The following is a 24,185-nucleotide window of genomic DNA, read 5'->3' on the forward strand; positions in this document are numbered from 1 at the left end:
AACTTGTATAGGTATTTGTTTTGGTTATTGAACACAGGGTAACAGATTATCCCCAAAAGTTATGGCTTAAAATAAGGATATTTATTTTTTCATAAATCTGCCATTTGTGCAGGGATAGATCCTCTCCAGCCCACTCAGCATCAGATGGGTGGCTGCAAGGCAAGGGACAAGAACACTTTGATGTCTCTCTCTTTCATACTTCTGTCAGTGAATGCAAGGTGTCAGTTGAGACTTTAGCCAAAAGATCCACATGTGGCCTTTCCATGTGGCCTGAGCTTCCTGAAAACATGAAGAATGAGATCTAAGGATAAGTGTCCCAAAAGCAAGAACAATCCAGGTAGAAGTGATATCACCTTTTCTCACAGTTCAGAAGTCACAGCATTACACCCACTGCATTCTATTCACTGAGGCAGTCATAAAGTCCAGTCCAATTTCAAAGAGAGTAGAAAGAGGCTCTACTCTTGATGGAAAGGTGGCAAATTTCTGGAAGAGCATGTGAAAACTGGAATACTGTTGTGGCCATTTTTTGAAAATACTATCTGCTACAATTATATATGCAGTACTTTTCTAGGCAATAAGAAGTACATAAAAATTTATAAGTTCTTAAGGGTAAAGAGTTTCTGCCAGCTAATAAATAAATGCTAGTTGTTATTAACATTTTTAGCATTATCATTTTCACATAGAAAACTTCAGTGCTGATTAACAAGTATATTCCCTGTCTGCCCATAGACTTTAAAATAACATTAATAAATGAAATCAGCTTATAGTCATGTACAACTTTACAGCTGGGGTTAAAAACCTTTTTATGTATAAAGTTAAAGGTCTTTGATGTTTTTGTATGGAATGTTTTAATGGATTCAATAAAAGTTGATTGATACCCTAATATACGGATAATTATACCATTGAAGTTTACCTGTATGTATAAGATCTTAAATTTCTCCTCTCCAATGTATACATTTATTTAAACCTCCCAGAATTCCCACACAAATATTATTAGGAAATAGAAACTACATGAATTAACTTACTATCTGCCACTATAATGTGTATTTCAGTGAGAAAAACCTACATGATGTGCCCACTATCCTAACACCAAAACTCGGCACTTAGAGGATAACAGGCATTGCATAACTACTTGTTTTTGCTGATGCCTCACCTCCAGTTAGTAGTAGGCTTAGATACCTGGATCTGGAGGTTAATGGATTTATGGACTTGATCCCATGCTAGCTTAGTATCAGAGTCATCCAGCTAAAAGAAGTCAAAGGATGGCTTAGTAAGTGTGTCTTTAAGAATGCCTGGGGCACAGTACTGAACAAATACCTGAACAAGAAATGACTGGAAATTGGCCTTTAATGTATGTGTCTTTGAAGTTATATTAACTAGTTTCTACATATTTTTCCTGACTAACTGGTAGGCACCCAGTTGTAGCTGGAAGTTAAGAAATCATAAAAATAAAACAAAAAAATCTGAAAAGCAAAAGAGAATTTTATGTGTGTGTGTGTCATATCCCACGGTACATTCAATCTATGTAAGCCTTGTCTTTGGTATGTAAATCTGCATCCCCAACCTAGATTATGACGCAGTAAATATATATCTTGCCATTTCAGGTACTATGTCCTATTGTGAGGCTCATGTATGCCCAGTTCCAACTGAATCTTTAAATCAAGCTCTTTCTACTGCCTCTGCAGGAGACACAGATAGAATGCTTCCTTTTTATTCTTCTCCAGTCACTTTTAAATCTAAAGCTAGAAATCAATTCATGATGCGTCATTTATCCCCTTATTCATTCTAGGAAGGAGTTCAGAAATCATAGTAAGAAGTGGTTTATAGCTGAATATTGCTATATAACAGAATCTTGCTGTAAGCTTAGAAAGTCTTAAAATAATATCTTGAGTGAGGAAAAATGTCAATTTCAAATTACTAAAATCTCCCACTTAAAAATTTTATCCCTATTCTCTAACCTGGCTTTCTCAGAAGAGTACAAAAACCTTTCTACTCTATAGTTGATATGTCTGATACCTTCCGGGAATACATCCATTCAGGTTATCCACTCCACTGTCATGGTCTTTATTCACCTCTTTCTCCAGGTAAGGTGTAAAACTGATTGAATTAGGAAACTGTCATTTACTCAGATAAAGTGCCTGTCTTTAAACTCACCAGCAGAGCCCAATTCTCAGGGATTAGAGATCCTCCCTCTCACTCCCCAAAAAAGATTCCTTATAATTCACCAGCCTTTGCTCTAGATCCTGAACTCCTATACAAATAGTAATATAACTCTCCCAACTTTTTTTCTCCAAGTTTATCTTAACTAGATGTAGCCATTTTGAATTTGTATATAAATTCTAGAATGTTGTCAATTTTGATAAAAAGCACATACTAGGATTATGATTGTAATTTATTTGAGTCTATTGTGAAATTTTATAATTTTAAATATAGAATTATGAAACATAATTGAAAGAAACATATTATAGAATACATGTCTTTTATTAAATTTGTTTCTAGATGTTCTTAGGAGCTATGATAAATGCTACCATTTAAAAAATTTTCTTTCCTGGTGATTGTTGCTAGACAATTTCTATGAAAATATAATTGATTTCCACAGTGGTCTTGTACCCAGTGAGTTGGCTAAATTAATTTATTGTTTTTAGTACTTTGTGATTATTTAGCATACTGTTCATACACAATAATGTCAACTACATATAATGACAGTTTGACTTTTTTCTCAAACCTTATAACTTATGTTTTTTTTTCTTATCTTATTGATCTAGCTAAGACTTGCAGTATGAAGTGAAATGGAAGTCATGATAGCAGACATCTTTGCCTCATTTCTGATATTTGAGGGAATTATGTCAAAATTTCTGTATTAACTGTGACGTTTACTTAGGTATTTTGCAGATACTCTGAATTGAGCAAGTTTCCTTCCATTCATTGCTAGTTTAAAGTTTTGATTATGAATTTAGGTTGAATTTTATCAAGCTTTGTTTATGCATCTATAAAGATTATAATATTATTTTTATTCTTTACTCTAAATATGGATGTAATACATTGATTAATTTTCAACCTGACCTTTCTGGAGCAAACTCAAATATGTTTTCTATTACTCTTTTACATCACATTTGATATCTTTATTATCTTTCTGTTTAGAATTTTTGTATTTATTTTTAAAAGAGTATCCTGTAACTTCCCTTTTTAAAACTATCTTTGAAAAGACTTAGTTTTTTTTTTTTTTAATTTAAAAAAAGGTCATTTCAGGTTACTTTCATACAATACATTGAGAAACATTCTTACTTTTTCTATCTTCTGGAAACACTTTTCTATGAATAACCTTATTTCTACTAAAACTATTTAAAATAATTCATTGGTAAAGCCACCTGGGTTTGGAGTTATTAATCTTTCTATAGATATTGGTTAGATAGATCTTCTATTTCTTCTTGTTATTTTTTCAAGATTCACGCCAATTGAAAAAAATTTAATTTTTTGTCACAAACATTTTAGACTACCTTTTTTTTCTTTTTAATTCTGTGAGATCTGTAGTACGTTATCTTTTATTTTTATATTTCCTTCTTCACTCTTTCTCTGTTTCTTTCCTCTCTCCTACCCATCTTGTCAAGGTTGCATTCATCTTATTAAGCTCTTTAATATTAATATTTGTTACTATTGATTATGGTGTGTATTTGATTTCTAACATTCATTTCTGTTTTGGATTTGTTGTTTTCACATTTCTATTTGGTATGTTTAATTTCTTACTAATGGTTTTCTAGTTTTTAAATGTTTACTTAGATCATTGATTTTTCACCTTTATTATTTTCTTAGGCAGGTATTTAAGGATATACATTATCTTGTAAATACAATTTTTGGTTACATTCTAAAGGTATAGAGATGTTATTTTTCATAATATATCTCCTCAAATATTTTCTAATTTCCACTGTGACATCTTATTTTACTCATGAAGTATGAGTTATTTATAAGTACATTTTAAAAATATCCTTACATATGGGAATTTTTAAAATTTATATAATTATTATAATTTTGTTGCTTAATTAAACTGTTGTCAGAAATCATTCTCTAAATGTCACTTTGTTTGTGATACATTTGCACATTTAAAATGAGCATTCTATAGTTGTTGAATGTATTGCTCTATACATGTCATTAGAATAAATATGTTTTCTGATTTTACTTAGATCTTCTGTATTGTTTTTGTTTACTATATACTATTGAAAACTTTGTGATAAATTTTTTATGATTGAGGATTTGTCTATTTCTCTTTAAATGCCATTTTTCTTTATATATTTTGAAATAATATTATAAAATAGGTTATAAAATTTCGAATTTAAAAAAGTTTATTTACATTGAATAGGAAATTGCTTATATTGTCTCTTATAATCCTTGTTTATAGTCAGTTTTTTCAGTTATTGTATAATTACGTTTGCTTTCTTGGGTTAACTTTTGTATTTATATTTTTTCATCAATTTACTATCAACCATTCTACAACTTTATATTTAAGTTTTGTGCCTTTTAAGTTACTTATGGTTTCTTTTGGTCCTGTAATGCACCCTTTACATTTAATTTGGGTATTTAGTACAATTTACTATCACTACTATTACTATTTCCAACACATTATATATACCCATATTACTATTTGTTTTTATTAATTGTACCTGTTTCATCTTCAGTTGTGTAAATATTTTATTATTTTCCTTCTAGTACTTCAATAGTTTTACATTATTTACTAGTTTTTAGTGGATATCCTGGATTTGACTACATGTATTTTTCACTCATTAAATTCTAATATAAATTAATTCATTTGTCATTATCTAGACAAAGCTTTGACCTTAATATACTTTTGTGTTATTGATTACTTGTATTTTAATAATTCATATAATTTACATGCCTTGAAACACATTTTTATTATTTTATAAAGTCTACAGTAATTTTCCTTATCTTATTTAGGGCTGTGTATTAGTTCCTAAATTTCTTTGTTTCTGCCTACAAATTACTTCTTCCTGGAGAACTTCCTAACTAATGCTCTTAATATAATTATTCTGCCAATCAAATCTCTTAGCTTTTGTTTGCAACATATTATGTTTATATTGCCTTTATTGTGGAGGAAGCTCTGTGAGAATAGAATCAAAAGTTAGCAGTTATTTTGGCAGCTTAAAAATCATATTTCATTGTTTTTAGCTTCCATTGTTTTCTATTGTCAATTGTTTTCCTTATTTTTCTTTTATGATGATTAAAAAGTCTTTTTTTGCTAGTCACTTTCAATATTTTATTTTTATATTTTACTTTCTGAAGTTTTACTATGTGTTGTGCCTAGTTTTTCTTTGCAGTGATTCATGACTAGGTGCACAAGCTTTTCCTCATTTTCAGAAAATACTTTCCAGCTCCTTTTAAACACTGCTTTTACTCTCTCTTTCCTTCCCTTTGGGACTTCAAACAAACACACACACACACACACACACACACACACACACACAAAACACTCTTTACCTCTAACCTTTCTAACTAGATATTTTCAATTGTCCTGTAATTTAGTTCCAATCTCTTCTTCTGCTACATCCGTTCTGTGATTAATTCTATTTCATTTAGAATCTTATCATTTCTTTTTTTTAGCAATGAGTAGTCAAAAATTCAGATTTAGACCATAACATTTTTCCAACTCCACAGAGAGAGCATTATGCCATAGCTATATTCAATTCACAATACTGAACCGAATATTTACTATTTCACTCTAATGAATATGCATTTGGCTTTTTTTCGTGGTATTAGAATACTGATCAAAAACATAAGCTAATGAACCAAGGGAATAACTAAATAAATGTGCTTAAAAATTAGATCTTTCCAGAACAAAAGAAAGTATGCTTTGATGTCTAAATTTATTTTTCACCCGGGAAAGTAGAAACTTTAAAAATGTTCATTTTAGTCTAGCCTTAAAATCTTACCCTTTAATAACAGACACCTTGTCTCCTTAGATTATGATGATATTTCTGGGACCCTTTCTGTCATATTTCTTCAAATAATTGAAATTGAAGATTTCCTAGAGGAGCTGAGACTATATTTCAGGAGTTATATCTTGTAGCAGCTTGTTAATAATTCCCATTAGTGTTTTAAATTAATCTTTTATAAGATATCAAGACAAATAGTAAATAAATTTAAATAGAGAAATATTTTATTTTCCCTAATCATAGAAAAGTCTATATACTCTAAATGTGAATATATACTCCCCGTCATTTCATTATGCTCTATGTACCTTCGTGAAGAGAAGAGTGTCGGTCACCTGTATTTTTTCTTAATTTTACAATTAAATTTTAGAAAATAAATATGAGAAAGAGGCTGCAGCCTTAAAGACACAAACAAAAGATATTCTAAGGCAAATATAGCACCTTACAATTTGACTAAACATAGAAAGAAAAACATTGAAAAATATTAAATCCTAAGAAGACAAAAATCAGACTTTATGAATTAGTATTTATTCTGGTAACATAGAGCAAATTGAGTTGATCATTTTAATTTTGAATATTTTAAAAAATAAATTGAGAGGTGATCACAATAATTTTAAGATAACACAAACGAAGTAATTCTTTTTTTTAAATAAATGCAGTTGTATAACATATAGTACTCAATTTCAACTGCTGGGACATCCTATGTCTTGGGTAGTGCTTTCATCTAAGGGTAATGGATGGGGAGATTTCTCCTACTACTTAAGAATCGGTGAGATAGCTGTGGGCAAGTTCAGGTAGAGTTAAGTTGAGGTACTAAGAATCACTAACAGAAAACTGGTTAGACTTGACATCAATGCTAAATACTGGTTTATTTATTGAAAAATATTTATTTAATGCCTACTGTGCACCAACACTTTTGTTTAAAAATAATGCTGTGAATCAGAATTACAGAAATAACTCAGGGAGTTTTTTGGGGGTTGTGGTAGTAATAGTTTAGGTTGTGTTTTTTGTTTGATTGTTTTTAAAAATGTGTGAAGATTCTGTCCTCCGGAGGCCAGACCTAAGATCATTCCCTTGCCTACATATTAGAAAAAGTTCTACAAATGATTTCAAGGTCTACGTTTGGTTTGACACCATTACTTCAGTAAATTAGGTATAATAGGGCATACTGGGAAATATGACAATAACAAAAACAACATAAAGTGAGATTATTCTAAGTATTCCAAATGTATCAGTTCTTGCAAGGTTGGTGTTAAACAAGTAAAAGTGTCAAGAATGTTGTTTAAATAATGTTTAATCTAATATTCAAATAAGGATGCTGTGTGAAATGTTATATAATATATGCTTCAGAAAACCAAGCCTATTGGAGCAAATCTAATGGTCTAGCCACAATTGCCCTTTGGTAAATGCTTTTCTTTTACGTGTTTTAGAGTCCAGGGGGAAAAACTGTCGCTGGTTATTTGGGCTAAAATGTCAATAACTGCAAATGCCAGCAATAGTGGGCCAATTGAAATTTTCAAAAGTTATTAATGTCAAAAATATTTGTTGCCAATTATCTCCAGATGAGGAAAAAATATTGTTCTCTCTTGATCTGCTTTGGCCATCAGGATTCAAGGTGACAATGCAGAAACAGTCTGTGTGTTTTAACTTGTAATAATGGCACAGATAAACCAAAGTAATCTTTGTATTTTCTCTTTTGAGCTTGCAAGTTTCTGAAAACTTACTTAAAAGATGGTTCTTGGAAGCAAAACATATGCATTTTGATGGAATTATTTATTTTCTACCACTTCCAAGCTTTGCCACACAATACAAGTCACTCAAACTGTTGACATAGTGTGTTTCAATTTACAAAACAAAGGTAATAACATTTGTATTACATGAGTCACAGAGAGTATATAGAACCAAACAAATATTATAAATAAAAGTTATTTTTAAACTGCAATTGTATTAACACAAATATATAATTTTAAGAAAATTCTGTTATGCCAATGTTATTGCATTACAAAGTCAAAAGGGATTTCAAAATTCACCGGTATATGTAGTTCTGTGCCCAGATCAGAACAGTTGTCCCCATATGAGAAGACAATTTCAATTTAACAAAAGTAGATACTCATTTTGATTTAATTATTTCCACATTTTCCTCCAATTTTTATTACTTAATTGCTTTTGAGCAGTAGTCCTCTTCCATTCTCTATATTTTAGAGCAGTGGAAAAATACAGACAAAGATTGGTCAAATGACATTTTGGAAATAAACTTAATTAGAATGAGAGACAAGAGCTTTCAGTCAGAGTTGCTATCTCATAATCTAGATATTTGGGTTGGATTTATTAAACTTTGAGAAAAGGAAAAACACAATTGATGATAGCTGGCCTAATTCCAAAACTATAAGGACTATCTCTTCTAGACAAAAGATTTTCTATCTATTAACATATTAACATTTTTTGAGATTTTTAATTTGAATGCAAACTTTACTTTTTTATCAAACAAGATTAAGTCAAGGAAGCGGATTCAGTAGGATTATTGATGGGATTAAGAGATTTAGTATAGTAAATAGACATTACACGATTCTAGGAAGAGATGAGGATGTAAAGTCCCCAGAATTCCAGAGAGCTGGAAAATCAAAGAGAAGGTCACATTAACCAACCTGACTGAAGTACTGGCTTGGGTAGGCAGTTGAAGCTTGCAGGGAAATGCTGTGAAGCTAATCACTTCAGCCTCCAAAGTAAGCCCATGATTGGGAAACTTGTGGAGAGGTCTATGGGAAGCTATTACCTCTATGTAGCTATAGCTTCTGTGGGTCTGTTGCCAAGCCTTAGCAGGAGGCTGCAATTTGCCAAGCATACACAAGAAAAAAATAAAGCCAACAACAAAGTCTGACTGGTTTGGCCAGTAAAAATACAAGGAACCTCTTTCAGAACCTCTTTTATTACTTACATAGACTGTGAAAGGAAGAATAACCCAAATCCCTTGTCATTAGACACCTACGAGAATGGCACCAAAACCAAGAAGCCAGAGGACTGCAATGGACGTTGTGGGATATATCATTGCTAAAGAGCCAATTCTAGCCTGCAGCTAAGAGGTTTTAGTCTACAGCTCTATTCTGAGAGGTTAGGGCAAAAATTCCATTCCTCAACCCGGGAGGTGATGAGAAACTGTCTCATGACAGCCTCTCAGAGGGAATAAGGGGGCGGTTGGGAGACTGACCTCCGAATTGCTTTTTACTAAGTTACCATCCTTTCATGTTCTAGCAGGATCACAAAGTGTTCTGTCAAAATTCAGGAAAGCTCTGTGTCAAGCCTTTCCTTGATGTTTTTTTATAACTTCATAGAGTGTGCTACACAAATTGCTTACCTGTTCCAACTCTCCTGGGTCCTAAGGAGAGGGATCTGCAGTAAAAGACTGCAAGCCCTGCTATCTCTGAAATCTCTATAAGAAGTGAGAGATAAAGGAAACCTTACCTACCTGGTGAAGCTTTGAAAAAATAAAGAAGGATGGTATTCCAGAAAGCCAACCTGAAGAGACGAAGAGGGAGAGTGGTGAATGTTAGGAGCAGCTGGAGGAAACGTATTTGCCTTAAACTTAGTCCCTGGAGACTTTCTGAACTAATTTGAAGGAGAGTTAGCACTCAAAAGCCCCCCTTGATTGTGATGATTGAAGTAAGAAGAGTAATAGTGATTTATTGCTATAATTTTGTGTCTTCTGTATCCTCTGATTCATATAATTTGGGAATTATGCAGGTAGTTCTTTTTCTAAAAGAATAAATTAGGATTTAGAAGTGTTAAACATGGAAGGTGACACTTGAAAGCTTAAGTAGAATTTTTTATTCAATATTTACAATATTCATGTAAATTTATGATTATTAATGAGAGGATAAAAGTAAAGAGCATAGTCATGTGTGCCAAAGTTGGGCATACACGGGTACCTAAATGTGTGTTTGTAATGTACGTAGTTCTACCATATCCATTTACCTTGAAAAACAGGCTGAGAAGATTAAACAAGCATAAAGTTTAGTGTTCAAACCAAATAATTTCCTCAAAGTTAATTAACTTGAATTTTAACACAGCTCAACTTTGAAAGAATTTTGGGCATTAGCAAATAGATATTTTAGTAATAGCTTCAGAGCCTCCTAAACAGATGTACAACCACTTCTATTTTATACTGGTCTTATTTACTAAAATCATCAGCATTCCTTACAATGAATATACAAAGGACAATGCCCATACCATATACAGATGTTCCTCAACTTATGAAAATTTGATTTAAGATTTTTTGACTTTACAATAGTATAAAGCAGTACGCATTCAGTAGAACAACTATTCTGTTTTTCACTTTCAGTATAGAATTCAATAAATTACATAAGATATTAACTTTTTGTTTTAATAAGCTTTGTGTTAGATGATCTTGCCCAGCTATAGGATAATATAAGTGTTCTGAGCATATTTAAGGTAGGCTAGGCTAAGCTATGATGTTTTGTAGGTCAGGTATATTAAATGTATTTCAATTTACAATGTTGTCAATTTACAATAGGTTTACCAGGATGTAGTGTCATAGTAAGTCAAGGAGCATCTGTACTAAAATAGAACTCTGACCTGCAACCCCCAGCAACCAGCTAGGGATGCTAAACCACAATGAGGATCTAAACCACAATCTGCAGCAACCGGTTCAGGAAGCCAAACGACAATCTGCATAGCAAATGCCCACAAATGGTCAGAACTTAATCAATAACTGACAGCTTCCCTAATTCCCACGTCCTAAGCCCTTAACCACCTTTACTTTCCTATTTAGGACCAACCAAAGAAAGCCAGTTATCCTAGACTAACCAATCACCTAGGATGTCCCACTTCTAGTTAGCCTGTCTCTAGCTTCCACATGCCAACAGTCTCCAATCGGGGAATACCTGAAGCTTTCCCTTTCAATAACTATAAAGCTTTCACATTCCTTTGCCTTCCTTTGAGTCCCTGCCAAACCAAGTGATAATGACTGACTCCCTGGCTGTAACAAGCTCTGAATAAACAGCCATTACTTATTGTCATTTGATTGGTCTTCATTTATTTCCACAGTGCTTAAATATACCTATTTAGTATGGATAGTTTGAGTAATTCAAGACTATTGAATGACTTTGAAACAAAGAAACAAAAAATAGTGGGCTTAAAACCCTTATTTAGAGGTGAGTTGATTTTTTTCTCAAACATCTGATAAGAATAATTATCAGCTACCATTGATCAAGAGGTAGGCATATTTTAAGCCCTGCGCTAGATGTGTCCTATGGTTCACCTCATTTGATCACATCAGCAGTTCTAAAGAATAGGTATTAAAGATGAAGAAATCAAAGAACATAGAGGTTAAGTTTTCTGCCCAGAGCTAGCTAGGAGCTCATATGGTAGGTGAAGGAGGGGCTAAAATGAAACAAAATATATCAAATATACTTGTTGGAAGGATTTGTTTATTAAATCAATAAGTTCTGGACTTTATAGTTAAGTTTGTAAGTTTTGACAATAATGTGGGTAAAAGGGCAAAGCTAATGGATAGCCTTAGATGATAAACATGGAATAAGGGAAGAACAGTTCTGACATGTGTAGTCATCAAAAAACTATAATCATTACATGTGTAATCATCAACAATTTGGCAAGTAAATTTAATGGGATGTTCTTTTCTCCCCTGGCATTCAGTTTACCAGTCTCAGGCAATGGTTTCCCAAATATGCAAGCCTTCACACCAATGTTGGTCTGTAAAATCCCCCATCCGGGAGCCTCTTTGCTAATTATAGAGAGGGCATTAAAGAGACCAAGCTTCTAGTCCAATGGTTCTCAACTTCTGTTGCCTAGGTTAAACTCTATATCCATTAAATAAGAATCTTTGAAAAAAAGATGGAAACAGCAATAATTTTAAAGCTTCCGAGGTAATTAAAATGTGTGCTTAAGTTGAAAGCCACTCTTGATGAGGATTTCTTCAATTGTGAACTATAGACATTTTAGGACAGTTAATTCTTTGCTGGGTGTTGGGTGCTGTGTTATACATTGCAGAATGTTTAGCAGTATTCTTGACCACTACACATTAGTGGTCAGTATCATCCACACCTTCCCACTGGTAATAACCAAAAATGTGTTCAGATATTACCAAATGTCTCCTGAGGAGCAAAATAGGCTATCACTGAGAACCAAGCAAAATAGGCTGTCACTGAGAACCACTCTTCTAGACCAAGGTCTGCTATAGGATCTCAAACATCATCCTGTTGAGTGGTTCTCATACTCAGCATGTATCAATATCACCAGGAAGGTTTGCTCAAACTCAGATTGCTAGACTCTACCCTGAAAGTGGATTTAGTGTGCCTGGGAAAAGGCTCAGTACTTTGATAGTATATTAAATTAGTTGTCATATTTAAAACCTATGTTTATCTGGTTTGTTCCCAACCTCAAAATTCCAACATAGCCAAGTTTCACACCCTAACCTAGCTATTTCAGAAAGACTCCAACTCATGTTTAAAAGTGCCCACAGAAGTTATTTCTTCTCTTCCTACCTTGGTGGCTGAGGTGATATCTCATTTCACCTTATCCTTTGTATATGATGTCCTCCTCTGCTTCACTTTCACTATAGATGACTACTTGTCCAGCATTAATAGTCATTATAAGAATAGGGAAGGTTTCCCTCACCCCAGCCATACTACAGCCAGTTACATAGGGCAACAGTTGCAAATACCTTGTGAGCACTTAGTTTTACTACCTTATTTTCCTATGGCTGTAACAGGGCTCCCTGAAAAATAGAGTAGGACAGAGAACATTATAATCATTGAATACTGCACAGAATTTTGTCCTGAAGCTCACCCATGCTTTTTGGATAAAGCTGATACCCCAAATTCTTTCCCTTTCCGTAATGTACATACAATCATTCTTGTGAGACTCCTCATTTCTCAGAAACCTGTAAGATCATCTCTATAACCCTCTGAATTTCATTTAATATGTGAAATTTGGTTCTCAAGTTGATCAAAACAGCAGGGAAAACAGAAAAATGAGTAGGAAGGTAAAGCCAACTTTTTTACCACTTACTATGGTTTAGCTGTGTCCCCATCCAAATCTCATCTTAAATTCCCATGTGTTGTGGGAGAGAGCTGTTGGGAGGTAACTGAATCATGGGGATGCACAGTACTAAGGTTAAGACTTAGCCCTTTAAGAACTCAAACAAATTTACAAGAAAAAAACAACAAAAAAAAAAACAACCCCATCAAAAAGTGGGCAAAGGATATGAACAGACACTTCTCAAAAGAATACATTTATGCAGTCAACAGACACATGAAAAAATGCTCATCATCACTGGCCATCAGAGAAATGCAAATCAAAACCACAATGAGATACCATCTCACACCAGTTAGAATGGCCATCATTAAAAAGTCAGGAAACAACAGGTGCTGGAGAGGATGTGGAGAGATAGGAACACTTTTACACATTGGTGGCACTGTAAACTGGTTCAACCATTGTGGAAGACAGTGTGGCGATTCCTCAGGGATCTAGAACTGGAAATACCATTTGACCCAGTCATCCCATTACTGGGTATATACCCAAGGGATTATAAATCATGCTGCTATAAAGACACATGCACACGTATGTTTATTGTGGCACTATTCACAATAGCAAAGACTTGGAACCAACCCAAATGTCCAACAATGATAGACTGGATTAGGAAAATGTGGCACATAGATACCATGGAATACTATGCAGCCATAAAAATTGATGAGTTCATGTCCTTTGTAGGAACATGGATGAAGCTGGAAACCATCATTCTCAGCAAACTATCGCAAGGACAAAAAACCAACCACCGCATGTTCTCACTCATAGGTGGGAATTGAACAATGAGAACAGTTGGACGCAGGAAGGGGGACATCACTCACCAGGGCCTGTTGTGGGGTGGGGGGAAGGGGGAGGGATAGCATTAGGAGATATACCTAATGTAAATGACGAGTTAATGGGTGCAGCACACCAACATGGCACATGTATACATATGTAACAAACTTGCATGTTGTGCACATGTACCCTAGAACTTAAAGTATTAAAAAAAAAAAAAAAGACAGACCTTTAAGTTAAGACTTAATCCTTTCTTGATTCCCACTATTGGATTTTCACATGGGAAGAAAGAAGCCAGATACTTTCCTAGCAGAAAAGCATTCTGTGTTTTTCTCCCATCAAAAATGAGTAAAGTATTACCCATACTTAACACAGTGCCAATATTTCTTTGCAGATAAGGATTTCTCTAGGGAGAATTTGTACCACTCTGCAAAGACACTAATGAGGCAGACCAAGAGCTGACAGACTTATGCCAGGTAAAGTACTTTCTTCCCAGGTGGAGGCTGACTTTTTAGTTTCAATGTACTATCTTCTCTTTTTTCTGTTTATTGTTAGCCATGGAGGTGTTCACAGACTTATTCCATTTAAACCTACTTTAAATTTTGAATAGAATTATTTAGAGCTTCTAACTCCCCAAATTTCTCTTTTCTTTAACCTTGTTTTTAAGAAGGCCTTCCCCCGACCCCCACTCTAATTTTCTACTGAAGTGACTTCTTGGTTCATGCAGTGGATAGTAAGCCTTTGGAAGTATAAAAATTGAAAAGCCTGCTCCTGGCTGACCTAGTGAAGCAAACGTTTAATAATTATCACCTCGCTAATAAGGACATGTACTTGAAAGAGAAACTGACATTTGTCTTCTTGAAACTAAACAGCTTGACTTTAGCATATATGAAAGAGTCCCCTTTGGGGAGCTTATTTTTCTCCACAGTCAACATAGTGGAATGGGAAAGTATATAAAATCTTAATAAATAACATTCCGGCTGGGCGCGGTGGCTCACGCTTGCAATCCCAGCACTTTGGGAGGCCGAGACGGGCGGATCACGAGGTCAGGAGATCGAGACCACGGTGAAACCCCGTCTCTACTAAAAATACAAAAAATTAGCCGGGCGTGGTGGCGGGTGCCTGTAGTCCCAGCTACTTGGAGAGGCTGAGGCAGGAGAATGGCGTGAACCCGGGAGGCGGAGCTTGCAGTGAGCCGAGATTGCGCCACTGCACTCCAGCCTGGGCGACAGAGCGAGACTCCATCTCAAAAAAAAAAAAAAAAAAAGAAAAAAAGAAAAAAAATAAATAACATTCCTTAGGCACTTAAAGGCCGTAGCACACTGTGCTAACTTCCTTACATGCGTTGTTTTATTTAATCCTTACCTCAATGCATGGAATTATGAGTTACTTTTGCTGTTCTCACATTTTATAGCTGAGAAACTGAGGCTCATGTAACTTACTCAGCTTTACAATATACATACTTGGAAGACTTGTAGCAAACAGATGTACAGGGGTTCTTAAACTTGGGCTCATGGACTTCCACTGAATAAGATAACAGTTCAATCAATGACTTTTGTTTGTAATCCTATATCTATAATTGAATACATTTATACACACTTATATTAGTTGAAAAGATGACAACAGGCTTCATCAGACTGCCACAGTTGTCCATGGCACCCAAGTTAAGAATTGTTGATGGAGATCAAATTTCTATCAGTCTCTCTCCTGAGAGATACCGTCTCCTCATCTTGTGAAATCCTTTGTCTTCTTCAACATCTCTGTGTTATTTCTTCAGATTGGGAACAATGGTCTCCTCTAAAGTGGTCTTTCTGTATCATTTATAAGACAGGTAGTATTTACAAATCAATATGGTTTTTATGTGTGATATCAACAGCCTCTTGAAGTCTTCATTCAATACACATAGCAATATATATTCAATTGCAGATAGCATCGATTCCATTTTATGTTGAAGTATACAAGTTCAAAACATTTCTATCCTTTTATTATTCAGGCTTCCAAGAACAGGAACCTTATAGCTACTATCTTTTTAGTATCTCATCATTGATTACTGGAAGATGATACTATGTTACAATGGATCAAAAAGCTTTTGAAAGTTTTTATTCAAAGCTAGGTGCCGTGGCTTACACCTGTAATCCTAGCCCTTTGGGAGGCCCAGGCGGGAGGACTGTCTGAGCTCAGGAGTTCGAGACCAGCCTGGGCAACACAGTGAAACCCCGTCTATACTAAAACACACACAAAAAAATTAGCTGGGCATGGTGGCGTGCGCCTGTAGTCCCAGCTACTCGGGAGGCTGAGGCAGGAGAATTGTTTGAATCCAGGAGGTGGAGGTTGCAGTAAGCCAAGATCGCACCACTGTACTCTAGCCTGGTGACAGAGCGAGACTCTGTCAAAAAAAAAAAAAAAAAAGTTATTTATATGTGGAACAGAAATATTTCAGTCAGAAAATCACCTCTGTTTCTCTATATAGAAATTTGCTCATCCTTCCATTAACTTTTATAACTACTTATCTGCATTTTGTTCAGCAGTTTATCTCTTACTAACTTGTACTATAGTTACTTGAGTAAATCTTATCTCCTCTGAGGTTCTGGTCATCATTATGTCTTCTAGTTCCTAGGGTAGAGTCTGGAACACTGTAAAAATCCAGGGAATTTTTGTTCATAAATGACAAGTATTTCTCTACACCCAGTAGACCCTAACAGCCATAACAACTCTGTTTAAGCTCTTAGCACAGATTGATTCCAAAGAGAGATGGAGAGGGAGAGAGAGAGACAGAGATAGACAGACAGACAGAGAGACAGAGAGAGAGGTCTTATTCAAATGAAAAGTAATCATGTAAAGGAAATTTTAGGAAATGAATGAAGTAAGTAACTGCCTCATTGGTAATTCTAATTATATTTGGCTTCTTATTAAGTTTTTTTTTCCTAAGATTCTTATTATTCCAAAATGTCATTTTAATCAAAGAAATTTATTGAATTTCTACTGAGGAAAATATATTATACCAAGCTTCATAAGGGCTAAAAAAATTCAAGGAGCTTAAAGCCTAAAACCAAAGGTATACATTTACAACTATGCCACAGATTGGTAATCACTTATCCAGTAAATAATCCAGTCAACTCATACAGGTTCTTAGCAGGGTTACTAAGGATGTTACTTACAGTTGTGCAGGTTGTCTACTGTGAAATTTTAGGACAATTCAAGTCATTGTAGACTTACATATTTATTATGACAATTTTCTAGCAGATAGCTAAAAAATGATTTTTGAACAAGAAGCACCTTTAACAATCTTGCTTACAAATCTTTTAAATTGACAGTTCAGACATACCGAAATACAAAGCAGATCTAATCTCTGCTGTTATGCATCTTACATTCTAAGTGAGGTGAGTCAGATGATACACAAACAAAACCCAAGAAAGCACAAGCATACCTCAGAGCAAGTTCAGTTCCAAACCAGGACAATAAAGTAAGTCACAGGAATTTTGTTTTCCCAGTGCATATAAAAATTATGTTTACACTATGCTATAGTCTATTAAGTGTTCAATAGTATTACACTTTTTAAAAAATCCATAGCGTAATTAAAAATACCTTATTAGTATAAAACCCTAACGATCAGCTGAGGCTTCAGTAAGTTGTCATGTTTTTGCTGGTAGAGGTTCTTGCCTCAATGTTGACGGCTACTGACTGATCAGGGTGGTTGTTGTTGAAGGTTGGGATGGCTGTGGGAATTTCTTAAAATAAGATAGCAATAAAGTTTGCTGCATTGATTGACTCTTCCATTCACAAAATATTTTTCCTTAGAGCTAAGTGTGGTGGCTCATGCCTGCATTCCCATGTACTTGAAAGGCTAAAGCAGGACGATTCTTTGAGGCCAGGAGTTAGATCAACTTGCGCAACATAGCAGGCCCTGTCTCTAAAAATATGTTTTTAAATAGCCTGGATTTGTGGCAAGTGTCTATATTTCCAAATACTCAAAAGGCTGAGGCAGGAGGATCCCTGGAGACTAGGAGTTCTAGGCTGCAATGAGCTGTGATGACACCACTCCACTCCAGCCAGGCCACAGAGTGAGATTTTCTTTCCAAAAATAAAAATAAAAAAGAAAGAAAAGTTTTCTTTGTAGCATGTGGTGCTGTGTGATAGCATTTAACTCATAGTAGAACATCTTTCAAAATTAGAATCTCTTCTATCAGACTCTACCACTGCTTTATCAATTAAAATTTATTTAAGTATGAATTTTAATTTTTTTAGAGACAGGGTTTTATTCTGCTTCTACTTCAGCCTGGGATTATAGGCATGAGCCATTGAGTCCGGCCTATCAATTAAGTTTATGTAGTATCCTAAATCTTTTGTTATCTTTTCAACAATGTTCATAGCATCTTTACTAGGAGTAGATTCTATCTTAAAAACCACTTTCATTGCTCATTCATAAGAAGCAATTCTTCATTTGTTCAAGTTTCATTGTAAGATTGCAGCAATTTAGTCAAATATAATCTTAAGTATCCATTTTTAATTCTAGTTCTTTTTCTATTTCTACCACATCCTCAGTGACTTTCTCTATTGAACTCTTGAACCCCTCAAAGTCACCCATGAGAGTTCAAATCAACTTCTTTCAAACTCCTGTTTATATTGATATATTGACTTCTTCCCATGAATCATGAATGTTCTTAATGGCATCTAGAATTTGAAATCCTTTCCAGAAAGTTTTTAATATACTTTTCCCAGATCCATGAGAAGAATCACTATCTATGACAACTATAGCCTTATAAAAGGTATTTCTTAAATAATACAACTTAAAGGTCAAAATTACTCCTTGACACATGAGCAACAGAATGGCTGTTGTGTTAGCAGGCATAAAAACAACATTCACCTCCTTGTACATCTTCATCAGAGCTCTCGGGTGAACAGGTATATTGTTAATAAGCAGTGATATTTTAAAAGGACTATTTTTTTCTCAGCAGTAGGTCTCAACAATGGGCTTAAAATATTCAGTAAACCATGCTGTAAACAGATGTGCTGTTGTCAAGGCTTTGTTCTTCAATTTATATGGCACAGGCATAATAGATTTAGCATCAGTGTTAAGAGCCACATAAATTTGGGATGGTCAAAAAGCATTGGCTTCAACTTAAAGTCACCCATTACATTAACCCCTAATAAAAGTAAGTCTGTCTTTTGAAGCTTTGAAGCCAAGTATTGACTTTTCCTGTCTAGTTGTAAAAGCTGTAGGTGGCATCTTTTTCCAAAAAAAAAAAAAAAAAAAGGATGTTTTATCTCCATTGTATATCTATTGTCTAGTATAACCACCTTCATCCATTATCCTAGTTTAATCTTCTGGATAACTTGCTGTAGCTTCTACATCAACACTTGCTTCACTTTGTACTTTCATGTTATACAGATGGCTTCTTTCCTTAAACCTCACAAACAAAGCTCTGGTAGCCTGAAACTTTTCTTCTACAGCTTCCTTAACTGTCTCAGCCTTTGTATAACTGAAGAGAGTTAGGGTCTTGCTCTGGATTAGGCTTTGGCTTAAGGAAATGTTGTGGCTGGTTTGATCTTCTACGCAGACCACTCAAACATCCTGTAAATCAGCAGTAAGTCTGTTTTTCTGTTTTTGTTTTTGTTTTGTGTGTGTGTGTGTGTGTCTGTGTGTGTGTGTTCACTGGAATAGCACTTTTAATTTCCTTCAAGAACATTCCCTTTGCTTTCATGACTTAACTAACCATTTGGTGTAAGAGGCCTAGCTTTCAGTATATCTTGGATTGGGACATTCCTTCCTCACTAACCTTAGATATCTCTAGCTTTTGATTTAAAGTGAGAGGCCAATAACCCTTCCATTCACATGAATACCTGGAGTCTATCATAAGGTTATTAATTGGCCTAATTTTAATATTGATGTGTCTCAAGGACTAAGGAGGCCCAAGGAGAAGGAAAGAAACAAAATAACGACTGGTCAGTGTAGCAGTCAGAACACATACAACATTCATCAACTAAATTCGCTGTCATATGGGTATGGTTTTTGGTGCCCAAAATTAATTACAATAGTAATTGTAGTTCATTAAAGAACCCTGACCACAGATAACCATAACCAGGTATGACAATAATGGAAAAGTTTGAAATATTGTGAGAGTTACCAAAATGTAACACAGAGACTCAAAGTGAGCACCAGCTGCTGGAAAAATGATGCCGAGAGACTTGCTCTACACAGGGTTGCCACGAATCATCAATTTTTAAAAAAAAAATCTCTGTGAAATACAATAAAACAAAGTGCAATAAAACAGGGTATGCATGTATGTCAGATGGTAATAAGTATTACAGAGTAAAATAAACAGTGTCAGGGGATAGAGAGTAATGGAGGAGAATGTCTTACTCTATTAAATTCAATGATGAGGAAGGGCCTCTCCAATAGGAAAGGATGGTGCCCCTGTAGCGTAGATCTGGTTAGAGAGAAGGACAATGCATGCAGATATCTGAGAGGAGAGAGTTCCATTTAGAGAGCAGAATACGCAACAACTCAGAGGTTTGCATTTGCAATGCCTAGTAATTGGAATGTAAAAATGATAACACAGCACTAAGAAGGAGGAAGAAATCAATTCCATCACGTTTGGTAGCATTTCTTCACCCCTCAATTTTTCCAGTCATCCTCAATTTTCACTGTTGGATAACCTTTTTAACAAGATAATAGCTTCTGAATGTCTTCTATGGAGTTAAATCTCATAAAGTATAATATATTAAGCTACTCATTACAATTAAACATTTTATCTTTTAGCAAATATTTATTAAGCCCATCTTAAAACCAAAAAGTTGTTTTGAAAATTTTAGGTTTTATTTCAGTGACAGACCTGAAATGCAAATATTGATTTTCAGCTATTTGTCAAATAAAGGTACTGTATTCAGCTGGACATGGCACAAGCCTATGAGTGGTCAAGGAAGCTTATATTCCTGAAAGAAATTGCCATAATGAATAAATACTAGTACTTCAGGCCTGTTACCTGTTAACATTCTCCAAATAAATCATAACTCAGGTCTTCAATTCTGATGAATGACCAACAGTCTAAAAGAAGAGAAATTGAGGCTTCTAGTGCCAAACTTAAAATGAATAATTGCTTTATTTTCACCTGAAGAAATACCAGAATTCTATGATTTTGGAGTATCAGATTATTAAGAACTTTTTTAAACATTGCACCTGGGAAAGTGTCAGATTGCTTCTTGCAATGTGTTCAACAGACGGTGAGGAACTGATTCCGTCAGTCCAACAACTCATGATGAACTGAATTCTACCAAGAGCCACTTAGGCTTGAAAGTAGATCTCTTCCTTTTTAAGTTTAAAGATTACTACAGCCCAGATGGCAGCTTGATTATAGCCTATGGGAAACCCTGAAGTAGAGGCTCCAGTTAATTGTACCCAGATTACTGACCAATATTAACTGTGAGATAATAAACATGTTTTGTTTAACCTGCTAAAATTCATAGTTATGCATTATGTAGCAATAGATAACAAATGCAAATCATCTACCCCTACAGAGGAATTAGTCTCAACCTGACATCACCAAAGGGAGTGAAGCTAGCGTTTGTTTTAGCAAAGATTTCCAAAGAGATCATCACTTTAGATATCTGGATACTACAATTGCTCCCTAAATCAAATATTTAAAGCCAAAGTGAAAAACGTGACAGATTAAATACATCTTTGATCCAGGATATTTCAGCGTTGTTGCCTCCAACACAGAGGACTTAATACATGATGTTGCCTTTTTTTATATCAACACTGTATTTGCTCTTTTTTTTAACTTAGAAACCAGGCTGAGGAAGAAAAGAGTCAAATATATAGAATTTTATACATTCTAAATATCTACAAGTTCCTACTGATAGGGTTTGGAGAGCTGTTGAATAAATTTTACAATAAGCACACAGATATGTAAATTAGGCATATTTTATTTTCATTGTGTTCTATACCATAATGGCTCAAGGCAGATAGCAGAAGACAAACTTTGGCCAACTTGTAAATTACTGGTTGACCCTAAAAATATTAAGCTCTCCTGAGCCTGAATCCCTGCTATTGGTTTCTGCTTCTTTGTTTGCTATGTCAGCAAGGGTAAAAACAGAAAGCAAGAAAACAAATTCTCCCATGCATGTCAAAGGATTGTTTGTTTAACAGAACTGGAGGCTATCAAGGTAGTCTGACGTTGAAGTGACAGAAAAAGTGACTTCCTATGTGACACAAATCAGAGAAGGAGTCAGAGAAGTCCCTTGCCTATCTAGCACCTGCTTTGTTCATCTTTTTATTAGGAGAGGTTATTTTAAAATCTTGAATCCTTTTTAAACATCCCCCATTAAAGTGCACATGTACTTGGGAGGAGCCACTGTAATTTTTTATCAATAAAAATCGAAGTATTAAAAAAAGATGAATGGTATTAGATAGTCTTCTGGGACCGACCATTAGAAGCAGCAGGCACATAAGTATCTACCGTAGGTCATGGCCAAGGGAAAAGGACTGTTGCTATGGTGTAGATGTGGTTTGTCCCCTGCCAAAACTCATGTTGAAATTTAATTCCCAATGTGACAGTGTTGGGAGGTGGGGTCTGTCAGGAGGTATTTGGATTATGGGGGAATCACAATCATGAACAGACTAATGTCAGCTTGAAAAAGTCAGTGAGTTTTTCTCTCTTGAAAATGGACTAGTTCTCTTAAGAGAAAAAAACCTAGACTCTCCTGCATCTCTCTTTGCTGGCTTTCCTTTCTGGTTTCTGCACTGAGTTGAGGCAGAACGAAAGACCTTGCCAGAAGCCTAGCAGATGCCAGTGCCACACTCTTGGACTTCCCAGCCACCAGAATCATAAGCTAAACAAACTTTTTTAAAAAACAATTACCCAGTCCCAGTTATTCTGTTATAGCAACACAAAATGGACTAAGACAGATGTCATCAACAATAAAAGCACAAAAGTGTAATGAGATCTGGTAACCTAAAATTCTGCTGACATGAATTTTGCACCTACATCTGATCTTAAGCCCACATTCACATTAAATTCTCATTTGAATAAGAATACTCATGAACTATCCTTTATGGTTGGCTCATTGCTGCAAATCCATTTGCTTCTCAAAAGTAGAACTGGAGAGTTCCTTAGAGAAATGTGACAAGTGGAAAATACTGAAACATCGATTATTGTATCCAGAGTCAGATCCTGTAGACTCAGTAAAGTTTTAATAAGAAAAAAGGCACATTGCTCCACTTCCAGGTTCTCCATTGTCAAATTTATGGTGAGCAAAACAGCTTTGTTGAGTACTTATGTTTATGGCTGGTAAATGACTTGAGGCTATAAAATACAAAATGCTAAGTTTGAATGTGTTCCAATTAACTACGAAGCAAGTTCATACCATCATTTCCCAACCTCTCAGAGTATCTATAACGTTAGTTAGATGTATCATGATTTCTATAATCTAAATAGTTATTACCAACTGGTACTCTATTAAAAATTTCCACTGAGTAAGATAACCTATTGCATATGACTATATCTATAAATGCACTGTTAAGGATCTGGTTTTGACTGATTTGCTGAGTTAAATGGCACAATGTTTTCCCTTTTCAGAATCATTAGTCAAGTCATAATTTATTTGGGGCATAGGAAATAAAGTCTAGGTCAGGATTCAGAAATTCTGTCTTTTGCCTTGAGGCGTGTCTACCATGTATATAGCCAGCCTTCTAGGAACTTCAATCCATTCAGGAAGTCATTACCTTCTTTATGAAAGAAGCTTTAGTAAAAAATAATTATATATATTTTTATGAGATTTCTTTTTAAAGTAAAGCTATCTTAGGGAAAACACTATACTGTGTAGTTAGGAGAGACAGTATTTGATTTAAAATAATCCAAACTACCATAGCACAGATAGCTCTAAATATGCAGAGGCAAAATAAAATTAAAGATGCAATCTTGGGAACTAAAAAAATGTCAAATTTATTTTTTTGTTTGAGGCTGTCTGCTAACTTGGTGTCAGGAGCAGGTGGGAAATAATCTCCCCTGAGAATCTGTAGCTGTAAGCTGGCACATAAGTTTCTGGAGTGCATTAATGTTACCCATGAAATACAAAATTATGTCAAATAGAGAATTTAATTTGGTCTGCATTCATGCTGCCCTCAAAATCTGAAATAGGTCTTAAATGTAGGGTTTAACTTAACACTGTTTCAGATTACTTTTGATTGTTAGTAACTAGGAGAGACAATACAAGGAAAAAAAAGCTTAAAAACATAACCAAGGAATGAGAGTCTAAAGAATCAATGTACAACATTAAACATTAGTAAAACCTATAGAACTAACCAGCTAAAATAGTCTGCTTTTAAAGAGGGGTGCATATCAGTCACCAGATATAGAACCAAAATAAACCTGTAGTGCAATGGTAAAAGGACTCTTTTTTTCAATAAATGTT

At 34.7% G+C, this 24,185-nt stretch overlaps 1 long non-coding RNA gene across 1 annotated transcript in view; it reads left to right on the plus strand.

Moving 5' to 3' along the window:
• Positions 1–14,252, plus strand: part of LOC129473445 (uncharacterized) — a 225,452-nt gene extending 211,200 nt beyond the window's left edge. Inside the window, exon 4 of the long non-coding RNA XR_010119135.1 lies at positions 14,170–14,252. This is a non-coding gene — a long non-coding RNA (uncharacterized lncRNA). The remainder of the gene's footprint in view (positions 1–14,169) is intronic.
• Positions 14,253–24,185: the final 9,933 nt, after the last annotated feature.

The sequence above is a fragment of the Symphalangus syndactylus genome, chromosome 23 (genome assembly GCF_028878055.3).
Source record: "Symphalangus syndactylus isolate Jambi chromosome 23, NHGRI_mSymSyn1-v2.1_pri, whole genome shotgun sequence".
Lineage (NCBI taxonomy): Eukaryota > Metazoa > Chordata > Mammalia > Primates > Hylobatidae > Symphalangus > Symphalangus syndactylus.